The sequence below is a fragment of the Dromiciops gliroides genome, chromosome 2 (assembly GCF_019393635.1).
Source record: "Dromiciops gliroides isolate mDroGli1 chromosome 2, mDroGli1.pri, whole genome shotgun sequence".
Taxonomy (NCBI): domain Eukaryota; kingdom Metazoa; phylum Chordata; class Mammalia; order Microbiotheria; family Microbiotheriidae; genus Dromiciops; species Dromiciops gliroides.
The window spans coordinates 41,676,434-41,688,690 of NC_057862.1; the positions used below are offsets into that span (position 1 = coordinate 41,676,434).

The 12,257-nt window shown below is 42.5% G+C and overlaps 1 protein-coding gene across 1 annotated transcript in view; it reads right to left on the minus strand.

Annotated features, from left to right (window-relative positions):
• Window positions 1-12,257, minus strand: part of WNT8B (Wnt family member 8B) — a 111,313-nt gene that overhangs the window by 8,448 nt on the left and 90,608 nt on the right. The gene's annotated exons all lie outside the window — the stretch shown is intronic.

Sequence of the window (12,257 nt, forward strand, 5' to 3'; positions counted from 1 at the left end):
CCTTTCTTCTCCACTCCATCTTCTCCTCTATACCTTCAGATTCTGCTCTATCAAGCACTTTGTGCATCAGCTTGATCCATTCATCTCCCACTCTCAGCTGTGCCCCCGGTCCTGGCTATTGTAGATCACTCACCACCTCCCAACTGTTTTCCCCCTTCCATTCAGCAGACCTAAGTGTGCAGAGATCCATCTATCCATTCATTGATTGACAAGCATTTATTAAGCTCCTACTATGTGCTGAACACTGTGTTAGGTGCTGGGGATACAAATGCAAAGAATTAAATACTTCCTCCACAAAAAAGCACAAGACTCTCAGTGATCTCAAGATGTTCCCTGCTTGCTATAAAAGTCCATTAAAAAACAACACCACCACAATATGGCTACAAATCAGAAGAAGCAATATTTTTTTTTGCAGGGCAATGAAAGTTACGTGACTTGCCCAGGGTCACATAGCTAGTGTGTCAAGTGCCTGAAGCCAGATTTGAACTCAGGTCTTCCTGAATCTAGGGCTGGTGCTTTATACACTGCACCACCTAGCTTCCCCAGAAGCAAAATTGTTGATGACCCAAAGGGTAATGGAAAAAAGCATGATGGGTATTTTACCCTGAATGACTTGCATACTGGAGTTGGTATAAAAGACATCATAGAAGCTGTATATGATTGGAAAAGGAGGTGACTGGACAATGTGAGAGGGAAAGATAACAGGTGCACTGCATTGGTGCCCATGAAATATGGGACATGCTTTCAATGTGTGTTGTTAATCCCTAAATGAAGGATTTAAGGAAAGACATGACTGGTCACATAAAATGAGAAAGCATGTTCAGATTGTACTTTACACCCAGGAAGGCTTTACACTCGTCATAGATCCATAAAAGGATGGGTATATGTGCAAGGCAGAGTGAATGCCAGCATGGTGTAGTAGATAGAAATAACTAAAGAAGATAGCTAACATGCATGTCACATTTACTATTTGCCAGGACTGTGCTAAGTACCTTACAAATATTATCTCATCTGATCCTTACAACAACCCTGGGAGGTAGCTACTATTATTCCTGTTTTACAGTTGAGAAAATGGAAGCAGACGTAAGTCAAGTGACTTGCCCAGGGTCACACAAAAAGTCAGTGTCAGACTTGGGACTCAAACCCAGGTCTTCTCAATTCCATATCTTGCACCCTCTTCACTATGCCACATTGTTCTAAATGCCATTCCTATATTTTAGCTCTCATGACAATTGAGCTTTCAGTCCACTAAAACCCCTAGATGTTGTCCCATAAACTGTTGCCTGACTCAATGTATATTCATGCAACAATTCATTTTGAATGCTAATGTAGGATTTCACATATGTTCCTCTAAAATTCCCTCTTTTTTTTGGCTTAGCCTATCACTCTTTTTTGGACCACACTGCTCCACATTATATCACCTGCAGATTTGATAGGTGTGGAACCTATTCTTTCATCCCGGTAATTGATCAACATTTTGAAAAGGAAAGATACTCAAGGCATCCCACTAAAGACCTTCTTCCAAGGCCACACTCCACACTGGCATAAATCCATTAACACGACTTCTGAATCTAGTCCATGCTTCTCCATAAGGATTCTGTCAAATGTTTTGCTGAAATCGAGAGATACTACATGTGTGGTATCCTCCAGCCTGGTTGCCCTGTCATAGGTATTGGGGAGGGGTATTGTCTGCCTTCTGCATATCTATGGGTAGCATGCTTCTGGAAATAAATGGTAACATGCAATGGAGAAAGCCTGACCCCAATTGAGGGAGTGTGCATATATTCTATGACTATTTACTGTCTTTTTACTTTGTGATTAAGAAAAAGCCTCCTGGGCTGCTGAGCCAGAACTGAATGTATATATTGGAGCCGTGAATAGTTCCCCATAAAAGGAAGTCAGCTAATTCTGGCATTATCTGCTCTCGATGGGCCCATGCTGCCTCTTGATGGTGACCACTTCCCTTTCTCACAAACCATCCCTTTAATCATGCATTCTAGAATTTTGTCAGCAATCCAAGTCAATTTAGCCAGATTAGAGTCTGGAAACTCTACCCTCTTTTCCTTTTTGAAAAACAGGACAAAATTTGCCCTTGTTCAATTCTTCCCCTCCTCTCCCACGCTCCATGAAATTTCAAAGTTCACCAGCAGCAGTTTGACAATCACATATGTGCCAGTTCTCAGTACCCTGGGACCTAGGTTGTTTGGTTTTGGTGACTTGAACTCTCTGAGAGCATCAAGGTATTCATTTATCTTGGATTCCAGCTTTGTGATGATCATTTCTGTTCTATCCTTTCCAATCCAAAGATCATTTTTCCTTGGTAGAGAAATAAATGCAAAATGAGTTGGATAATTCTTTTATTTCTGCTTTCTGCTATCATTATCTCATCTACCTCAAACAGAGGTTCTATCCCCCTTTAAAAAATCTTTCTCATGCTCCCCAACATGACAAAAAAATCCTCTTTGTGGTTGTTAGTTTGCATAACTAGACTCAGTTTGCCCATGGGAGCCTACCTAATCATCTCTTGAACTCTGAAATCTACTCTGCCAGAATCTAGGCTTTGGGAGGCAGAATGAACAGGACTTGATTATTGGATTAGCAGAGTGAAAGAGATAAGAATCAAAGATAACTCCAAGATTTAATCCCATTAGGCACTATTGCCTGGACCCGGTTGCAGGATCCTTCTTAAAGATCTGGGGTGAAAAGAATGTGCAGGAGAATTTGTCCTCTTATAACTAGTGAAACTTCACAGCACCCGCTGATGTGTCCCAGCACCTTTCCTAGAAAGGAGAGGCCAAGCTCTTGATGTGGTGGCAAAGAACTGGAAATAAAATGGAGTGTCCATCCATTGGGAAATGGCTAAACAAATTATGGCAAATAAATATAAAGGAATGTTTTTGTGCTCTATGAAATATAGAAACAGTTTCAGAGAAACCTGAGAAGACTGTATGAACTAATGCAGAGTGAAGTTAGCAGGATCTGGAGAATAATATATACTACAACATCAATATGATAAAAATGAACAATTTTGAAGGATTTAAGAAATCTGATCAAGGCAGTGATCAGCTCTATGCCAGAGCATCGCTAATAAGGAGTTCTCTCCATCTCCTCCTGACTGAGAGGTGCTGGACTCAATATATAAAATTAGATGCACATTTTTGGACTTGGCCAATATGGGAATTTGTTTTGCTTGACTAAGATTATGTGTTATAATGGCTTTCTTTCATTTTTTTCAGTGGGAGGTAGGAAGTCGAAAGGGAGAAAACTGTAAAATAAAGGGGATAGTTTCCAATGTCTCTTTTAGGCCTAAATCTATGGGGTTTTGATACTTGAATGTCTCATCAAGTGTAATTTATTATCAGAATACCCAGAACGTATAGCCATTTTATGGTTGAGGTTACGTGACTTGCTCAGTATCCTATAACTATCTGAGTGTAACTAAGTTTAGTGTCTGAGATCAGATTTGAATTCAGATCTTCCTAACTTCAGGTTCAATACTCTATCCTCTGCATTACCTAGCTGCCTACTCCCTGTGTGACCTTGGATAAATCATTTAACTCTCTGGACTTCAGTTCCAACATTTATAACATGAGGGAGTTGGGTTAGATAGCCTCTGAGGCCCTTCCAACTCTAAATCTGTGATCCTAGGATCCCATGGTAGGTTTTTTTTTTCATGGAACCACCAATTCTTAGAGTTGTTCAAATATAAGCTCTTGGATAATAAGAAATTCATCTTACCTAAAATGTTTCTCTCCCCCATGCCTAGCATATTGCACTGTACACAGCAGGCACTTAATAAATGTATCTTAAAAAATTCTTGATGTGTAGGGAACAAAAGGTAGAGATAAATAAAGGAATAAAGGAAGGGAATAAGGGGACAAGCATTTATTAAACACTTACTGTGTGCCAGGTGCTATGTGCCAGGCACTGGGGTAAGTGTTTTACAAATATTATCTCTTTTGGAACCTAATAAATGAATACTTTTCTATGTAGAGAGCAGTAAGCAAGGGAATCCTCCATGAATCTGATCTTATTCAAAATTCTGGTCCGTGATCAGGAAAAAGAAGTCCTCAGTGAAATCTCTCTGTTTGTGGGGAAATGCCATAGGAGCACAGGGAAATAGACAAAGGATAATTTGGAGTGGTTATAGAAGGCAGAAAAGTAGTAGGCATGTCTCATTATGGGGGAGCAGAAGTCAACTAACAAGCCTTTATTGAGGGTGCAATTGAAGTGACAGTTATGTTCATTATTTTTTTTTAATTTAAAAAATTTTTATAGTGAGGCATTTGGGGTTAAGTAACTTGCCCAGGGTCACACAGCTAGTAAGTGTTAAGTGTCTGAGGCCAGATTTGAACTCAGGTACTCCTGACTCCAGGGCTGGCGCTCTATCCACTGTGCCACCTAGCTGCCCCAGTTATGTTCATTATTGAGGCAGGCAGGTGACTTAGTGGATAGATCGCTGGGCCCAAAGTCAGAAAGACCTGAATTCAAATCCAGCCTCAGACACTCACTAGCTGTGTGACCCTGAGCAAGTCACTTAACTCTGTTTTCCTCAATGGAGATGGAAATGGCAAAACAGTCTAGTATCTTTGCCAAGAAAGCCCCATGGACAGCATTGTAGTATCTACCTTGGAATGTTGTGGAGTCCAAACGAAAGACAGTGTGTGCAGTTGGTTGCAAACCTTAAAGCATGTGAAGGTCAGTCATTATTATTATGCAGTAGAGAAAGTCCAGCATGGTCTAAAATAAAACCCAAAGTGCACCTCTAGGAACCAGAAGGATGAGTAACTTTTTTTTTTTTAATTTTGTTTGCAGGGTAATGAGGGTTAAGTGACTTGCCCAGGGTCACACAGCTAGCAAGTGTCAGGTGTCTGAGGACAGATTTGAACTCAGGTTCTCCTGAATCCAGGGCCGGTGCTTTATCCACTGTGCCACCTAGCTGCCCAGGATAAGTAACTAGAACAAAGTCATATCAGTTGCATCTGAGTCTTTGTGACCCCATTTGGAGTTTTCTTAGCAAAAATACTGATGTGATTTGCCATGTCCTTCTCCAGCTCATTTTACAGATGAGGAACTGAGACAAATCAGATTAAATGAGCTGCCCAGGGTCACACAGCTGGATCTGAATTCGAGTCTTCCATACTCCAGGCCTAGCTTTCTATCCACTGAACCATCTAGCTAGCATGCATTTATTAAGCATTTACTATGTGCCGGGCACAGTGCTTCAAGGACTTCAACATCTTGGAAAGTGGCAAGAGCTTGGAACTCTAGTTAAGAGACCCATTTCTGGTCCTGGCTCAGTATTCAGGGAATGAATGACCTCACACATGTGACTGCCTTTCTCTGGGTCATGTGTCCTGCTCTTCACTGGTAAAAATGAGGCGGTGAGCTGGTAGGTAGTGTGACGGGACACTGGATTTTAGATAGGTTTGAACCCTGTTTCTTCTGAGCATCTCCCCAGGATGCCTAGGCCACAGCAGTTGGGGGAGTTCCTGCCTTTGAGACCAACAGACAGGGAGGTAAAGTCGAAAGGGCTGCTTCACCTGAGCCCCAAGGTCTGGAACCTGAGGATTAGCCAGAGATGTTCCAGAGCTCCCATTTCCTTTAGGATACTAAGGAGCTTTCCTTTTCTTTTTCTTTTTTGCAGGGCAATTAAGGTTAAGTGACTTGCTCAGGGTCACACAGCTAGTGTCAAGTGTCTGAGACCAGATTTGAACTCAGGTCCTCTAGGGAGCTTTCTTAAAACAGGCTATATTTTCCTCTTACTCAATCAGGGGGTTAACATGTACTTAACCCATGCCTGGCCTGGTGCTCAGTGATTGGGAGACACTCCCCAGACTATAGTTTACTAAGTGGTCCTAAGGCACCTGTTTTCCTCTGTTTTGATTTCTTTCTATGTCAGGAAATGGGTGGGTGTGATGGTCAATGTTTAACAATGAGCTCTCTGGAAGAAAGATGGAGGTAGGAGCCATTTTTTAAGTCTAATCTGTATGAGGAAAATTTTCTCCATCACTTTCTTAAGTCTTAGACAATCAACAAAATGAAAATCAAGCCAGTTTCCATAGCATAATAAATATTTGCCAGCTACAGCACCCTTCTGGATGCCGTTTGACCTGCTTTTTCATTCCTCCTTTCATTCCCTCAAGAAATATTTCTTAAAGACCTACTGTGTGCCTGCCCTGTTCAAGGTGCTAAAAATGACTTGGGGGGGGGAATATTTGTGATTCCATCAGTGTAGGGAGCTCCCAATCTGAAGCACCCCTTCATTAATGAGGATTGGCCACTTAACAGTCACTTGGTGTCTCAGAGAGCTCCCTGAGCCCTTCAAAGTAACAATATGGCAGACATGCCCAGGCTTAGAAAGCTGGGCATCTGGGGGAGAACTTGAAACGCATCTTCCTGAATCTACAGGCAGCTCCATATCCACTGTACTACCCTGCCTCTCCATGAATTTTATGGAGGCAGAAGGGTGGAGTAGATGCAGTGTGAATGTGACTGGGTTGGGAGGTGGGAGGCCGCTAAAGCACTGGGGGACCTTAGGGGCTGGGGTTACTTATGGTAGGCACATACTTAACCTTTCTGGGTCACTACATCTGAAATGCTTAAGATAAAACTCAAAATGAAAGGGTCAGATTAGCCAGTCTCAATGGTTTTATCTGGTTCTATGGCCCTGTGAAGACAGGGTCCCCACCCAGCTTAACCAAGAAAAGACAAGAGTCCCCAGTCAGCTGCTCAGCTACCAGCGATCTCACCCACTCTCATCTGTGATGCCTCTGTTTGAACACTCCTAGGTGCCCAAGCCTAGTCTCCCATTAGGATCATTATCTGTGTACAAGTCCTATTCCTTTCTTCCCCACAAAACAACACCACTGGGTTGTCTGCTCATCAAGGACAGGGAATGTGCTGTTTTTCATCCTTGTATTCCCATCAGAGGCACCAAGGTTCAGTGCACAGAGCTCTGACCTTAAAATCAGGAAGACCTAACAAAACAAACAAATAAACAAAAAGAAATCAGGAAGACCTGGGTTTCCATGCTGCCTCAGATGCCCCTGAGTAAATCTGGTAACTTCCCTGCCTGTTTCCCAGACAATCTTCTGTGACTATATGCTGTATAGGAGATGGGAGGCCTGAAGATGAAATGTACTTTCATTCATCTCCAGCCAGAGGTGAGAGATTTAGAATTCAGAATGTGAGGTGCACTTGTGGACACTGGCCAATGTGGGATTTTTTTTTTTTTTTTGCTAAACTATAAGTATTTATTATGAAGAATTTAAAAAAATTGTTCTCTAGGGGGCAGTGGTAGGGAGAGATGATAAATGCTTGTGAAATAAATTTTAAAAATAAACTTAGGGGTAGCTAGGTGGCACAGTGGATAGAGCACTGGCCCTGGATTCAGGAGGACCTGAGTTCAAATCCGGCCTCAGACACTTGACACTTACTAGCTGTGTGACCCTGGGCAAGTCACTTAACTCCAATTGCCAATCACCAAAACAAAACAAACAAAAAAACCCCACAAAAACTTCAAGACTCTAAGTTGCAGAAGGGAAGAGGGAGTACCCCCACCAGCAAGTCCCTACACAGTTGAAATCATGGGTGTGAACCAAGCCCTCCCCAATAACCTCCTCCAAAAAACCTTACCCAACCAACCAAAGAACAAACAAAATATTGGCCCTGAGCACATGGTAGGCCCTTGATGTTTGTTGCATTAAATTGAATGTATAAGCAAATGCCCAAGATCAGAAGCCATTTCTGCACTCTGACTTTTCATAATAAAAAGTAGGAAGGAAATAAGCATTTTTTAAGCACCTACTAGGTGCCAGGCACTGTGCTAAGCATTCCATTTAATCCTTACAACAACTGTGTAGGGATATAGCTGCTATGATCATTCCCATTTTACAGTTGAAGAAACTGAGGCTGACAGAAGTTAAGTGCCTTGCCCAGGGTCATTCAGCTAATAAGTTTCTGAGGCCAGATCTGAACTCAGGTCTTACTGATTCCAAGCCCACTGCTCTATCCTTTGTGCCACCTTATTGTTATTCAGTTATTTTTCAGTCCTGTCCTGCCCTTTGTGATCCCATATGGGTTTTTCTCCGCAAAGATACCATTTCCTTTTCCAGTGGATCCATTTTGTCAAGCAATCAGAGGTTAAGTGACTTGCCCAGCTAGGACATGTCTGAGGCTGGATTTCAAACTCAAATCTTCCTGACTCCAGTCCCGGGGCTCTCTATCCATTGAGCCACCAGCATAGTCAGATCTATACTACCTAGCTGCCCCCAGAACTTTGTTTCATTCTAGCACGGGATGGGTTCTAGGTTTTTGTTAAAGAGGAGAGAGGGTAAGAGCTGAGGAAAGGCATGGATTTGAGAAAGTGTATGGGAGAAATCTGATCAAACCGGTGAGAAAGCACAAAAGTCGGAATTTGGAGACCTGAGTTCAGGTTTCACTTCTACCACTGAGGTGCCGGGAGCAAATAAGATTGGAGAAGGAAGAAGAGGTCAGTAGGTGGAAGGCATTGGACGCAGGCTAAGATACTTGGACTGGATCCCCTAGGCACAGGTCTGAGCATGTGGCAAACCTCTGGTGCACCAGCCCCTCCCTTCAGAATGAAGGTCCAACTCCTTAGACTGGTATTCAAGACCCCTCCCTGCCTAATCCTCCTACAAAATGGGACTCGACATTTTCCTTGGCCATCTCCCATCCCTGGAGCCCTCTCTCCTTCCTCATGTCTACCTCCCCAATTCCCTGGCTTCCTTCAAATCCTGGCTACAATCCCACCTTCTAGAAGAACCCTTTCTCGATTCCCCTTAGCCCTAGTGCCTTCCCTCTCTTGGTTATTTCTAACTTATCTTGTATCTTATTGGTACAGTTTTCTGCACGTTGTCTCCCTCATTAGATTGCAGCTCCTTGAGAGGAGTGTCTTTGCCTTTCTCTGTACCCCTCACCCTTAGCACCATTCCTGGCATATCATCTGGGCTTAATAAATGTTTTCTGACTGACTCCACACCTAACTTTGGATCTTTGTAATGCACGATTCCTCCCTCACATACTCTATGCTCCAATCACATTGGAATAACTCCCCATCCCCTCTCCCCAACGCATTTTTATTACACTTTTAAAGTGAAAAATTATCTTGTGTCATGTTTTTATGACCTGTTCTTTCAGTTCTCACCTAACTTTGTAATTCTGATACATGTATAACTCTGTCTGATAGTCTGAGAAGCAGCATGGTGTGGAGAGTAGGGGTTGAACCTGGACCTAAGAAGACCTGGGTTCAAATCAGAAACTTACTAGCTCTGTGATCCTGGGCAAGTCACCTAACCTCTCTTGACTCTGTTTCCTCATCTGCAAAATCAAGGGTTGGGCTCAATGACCTCCAGGGTCCCTTCTAAATCTATGCTCCTGTGATCTGTGTTTGTGACACTGCACAGATGATGTCAAAAGAAATCAAGGTGGGGCAGCTAATTGGCACAATGGATAAAGCACCAGCCCTGGATTCAGGAGTACTTGAGTTCAAATCCGGTCTCAGACATTTCACAATTACTAGCTGTGTGACCCTAGGCAAGTCACTTAACCCCAATTACCTCACCAAAAAAAAAATCCCACACTGCCTGAAACTCACCCTGGCACCCTGGCCAAAGCTAGCGGGGAGCTAGGCAGCAGGATGGCCTCATCGGACAAACAGAACACAAGGAAAGAATTTCTTTCTGTGTTAAGTGCTGGGGATGCAAAAACAAAAGCAGAAACTGCCACCAAGGACCTTTCCACTGAGCCCTCCTCTCTGATCCAAGGCATGTTCTGGTCTAAGGGGCCTTCTCCAGCCTGATTTTTTTCCCTCCTTCTCACGGTTGCTGCTGGATTTTGCTCAATTCTGCTGAAAAGTACTAAGCTCCAAGACAGCCTCAACACTTAGCATTTAAATGAAGGCTCCTGACAATATTAAGGGGAGTGGTCTGCCCTCCCTCCCTTCCTTTCTCAGGCCTCAGTGTGAGAAGAGGTATGTGTGTGTGGGGGAGGGGGCGGGGAGCTGCCCCGAAGGAACAGTCTGAGCCACCTTTCCAACAAACCCCGGGAAAGCTTCAGCCAGGACTCTAATAGGGTCAGGAAATTTCTCCTCCCTTGCTGCTCTTGTCACCTGGGCTCCATGCCACCCTTGGCCAAGTCACTTCATCTCTGAGCCCGTTTTCTTGTCTGTGAAATGAGTGGGTGGGAATAGACCATTTTCCAAGTCTCTTCCAGAGGAGATCCCTGGCACATAGTCTCTTTGCAGAGGGACTGTCGTGGTGCCACTTTCTACTAGTGAGATATTAAGTCCATAAATGCCTCTATGAATGCTGCTCGGTGGCAATTCAATTCAGACAACTGAGTGTTCACAAACAGCGCTGCATCTCCCACCTCCACACATTTGCACTGCCTGTGTTCCACCCCCATGCCTGGCATGTACTTCTTTCTTTCCTCTGTTTCATAGAATCCGTCTCTTCCTTTAAGATTCGGGTCATATTAGGGACAGCTAGGTGGCACAGTGGATAAAGCACTGGCTCTGGATTCAGGAGGACCTGAGTTCAAATTTAGCCTCAGACACTTGACACTAGCTGTGTGACCTTGGGCAAGTCACTTAACCCTCATTGCCCTGGAAAGAAAGGAAGGAAGGAAGGAAGGAAGGAAGGAAGGAAGGAAGGAAGGAAGGAAGGAAGGAAGGAAGGAAGGAAGGAAGGAAGGAAGGAAGGAAGGAAGGAAGGAAGGAAGGAAGGAAGGAAGGAAGGAAGGAAGGAAAAAGAAAGAAAGTCAAACTGGTCTCCTTGCTGTTTCTGGTGCAGGATTCTCTATCTCTTGACTCTGACATTTTCTCTGTCTGGTTGTCCCCCACGCTCAGAATACTCTCCTTCTTCATCTTCACCTCCTGACTTTCCTGACTTCCTTCAAGTCTCACTGAACCCCCCACTTCTCTGGGAAGCCTTTCTTGATTGATGTCTCTTAGTGCCAGTTCCTTCCCCTTGTTGATTTTCTACAATTTAACTGGTCTATAGCATGTCTGTACATAGCTGATTGCATGTTGTCTTCCCCATTAGACTGGGAGCTCCTTGAAGGTAAGGGATGATTTTCACCTTTCCTTGGTTCCCCAGAGCTTAGAACAGGGCCTGGCATATAGTAAGTGCTTAATAAATGCTGGTTTTCAGAATTTTTTTTTTTGGAGGAGGTTTTAGTGGAGTGTTTTTTTAATTTAAAAAATATTTTATTTTATTTTTTTATGTAATAAATATTTTTATTTATAATTTTGGGTTCCAATTTTTATCCCTCTTTCCCCTCCTCCCCTCCCTGAGGTGGCAAGCAATTAGATAAGGGTTATACATGTATGATTATGCAAAATATTTGTCATTTTGTACAAGAAAACTTGATTAAAAGAAAAAAATGAAAGAAAAGTGAAAAATAACATGCTTCAGTCTGTTCCATCAATTTCAGTTCTTTCTTTGGAGGAGGATAATATATTTCATCAATAGTCCTTTGGTATTGTCTTGGATCATTGTATTGTTGAGAAAAGTCAAGTCATTCACAGTTCTTCATCAAGCATGAATGTTAAAAATGTTTTTACGTGTAATTGGGAAATATGTAATGAAATAAATAAAAAATGTATTGAAAAAAACAAATGCTTGTTAACTGACTATTATTAGTCAGATTACCCTCCATCCATTCTATCTATATCTTGAATGGACCTAGTTATTTTCATCTTGTCACCCCTATTAGAATATGAGCTCATAGAATCTAGAGAACATCATATACAGTAACAGCAATATTATTCAGAGGACAATTTTATTACAAATACTCAAATCAACTACACAGGACCCATGAAGGAAGATGCCATCCAGAGAAAGAACTGATTAATAGAAGTGTGTATAGCATGATTTTACGTACATATCTATATCTGTGCCTAATGATAGACTTCTCTATTGCAAGCTGGAGAGGGAGCGAGAAAAAATTTTAAAAAGTGCATAGCAGGGAACAAAAAAAACCTCAGAAGGCAACACAGAAAAGCAGGGTAGTTTTGAAAATTATGTGTAGTATTTATTACACAGTTGTTTTTTATTTAAAGGTAAACCATATGAAATGGAGATTTATGGTTTCATAATGAATACACTTCTTTTCTTTCCACTTTTGTGTCTACATGGAAGTTTTGGGGGTGGGGGGAGTCTTGTATTTAAGATCAAAATGAATAAAAAAATTTGGTGGTTTTTTTTTTGGTGGGGCAATGGGGGTCAAGTGAC